Here is a 1,139-nt window from a genome sequence, read left to right on the forward strand (position 1 = left end):
CTGTCTATAGCCGGGTACCCATTTCCACCTGGGTGAAGTGAGGAAAATTTGTGCAAAGTGCCTTTCCCAAGGACACAACGTTGGGCGCCTGACGGCGTATGTTTCATCACAGTCCTTATAGTCCAGTGGGAGATTTCGTAATTTTGTAGACGGTGAGGATCACCCGGGCAGGCACTAAGATATTTTTTCTTTTTAACTCACTGCAGACGCTCATGCTGCTTGTTCAAAGACGCGTTGTTTTGGGTTACTTTAAAAGACGATTCATGCATAACTTCCATATTCATACAGATATTTCAATTCTTTTTCCTTTATCTGAAACTTAAAAAGGCAGGCAACGATAGGCAAGTTATCAAAAATTCCAACTCGTGTTTCTGATTTGTATATAAAAGTTGGAAATGTGCAACAATGTTTGTCTTTGGTCTCCTGCTGATAGGACGTATGTGTGTCCACTACGTCGACAAAGAGTTAATGCCCCTCTTGGAAAACATATAGGGGGGTGGTACGAAAATGTTAACCTCTTGAACGTGACCAAAGTGGACGCTGGCTTTTTAAAAAATGTGACAAATACTGGTGCAAGACATAACTGTCACCCCACGGTGACCTCCACGCTGACCCCCGGGTGTTGCGCATTAGGCCACGCGCATTCAAAAAGGGAGTTGTTTTAGTTTTAGTTAGACTTTACGGCGCTCGCAACCGCATAAGATCATAATAACATGAGCGCCAAGGGGTGGATGTCAACAGAGAAGTCCAAACCCGAAATTAGGCTTACCCTGCTCACCTCTCTAGCATCAACAGCACAAAAAAGGGAGTTGGGGTGGGAGGGGGGAGCAGGGGAGTGGAGGGGGGATGGGGCACTATATTTAACTTTTATCAATTTCCCATATTAGGTCATTCGTCGGATTTGCACAAAGATTGAAACTGGTAGGGGACAGACCACTAAACTTTACTTTTTCTAAGTTTCCCGTATTTAAAATGCTAAACAATGGCTTTGGATAAAGGTTTGAAGCGTTAGGGACGGGGACTTCACTTTTATAAGTTTTTCCCCTATTTGTGTTATTCTTTAGTATGGTAATATAAACCCTGAGTGATTCTATTTATTATTGTTATTGTTTTTATTTTATTTTATTATTTTTTTTTTG

Source organism: Aplysia californica, unplaced genomic scaffold, assembly GCF_000002075.1.
Source record: "Aplysia californica isolate F4 #8 unplaced genomic scaffold, AplCal3.0 scaffold00137, whole genome shotgun sequence".
NCBI classification, from domain to species: Eukaryota; Metazoa; Mollusca; class Gastropoda; order Aplysiida; family Aplysiidae; genus Aplysia; species Aplysia californica.